The following is a 201-nucleotide window of genomic DNA, read 5'->3' on the forward strand; positions in this document are numbered from 1 at the left end:
TCAGAAGGTGCTGCCTGCTCCTGGGAGCACCACAGAGCTCAGCAGGAGTCCCAGGAGATTTGTGATAAGGACACATTGGTCAGAATTTTTTTTTATTCCCAGTTATGGAATCTAACACCATAATCTTTCTGCAAGAAAAATAGCCAGTGGTTTTCATGGAAAAGGAGAAAGAACAGTCATAAACATTCTAATATTGAGTTA

The sequence above is a fragment of the Egretta garzetta genome, unplaced genomic scaffold (assembly GCF_000687185.1).
Source record: "Egretta garzetta isolate BGI_Z169 unplaced genomic scaffold, ASM68718v1 scaffold615, whole genome shotgun sequence".
Lineage (NCBI taxonomy): Eukaryota > Metazoa > Chordata > Aves > Pelecaniformes > Ardeidae > Egretta > Egretta garzetta.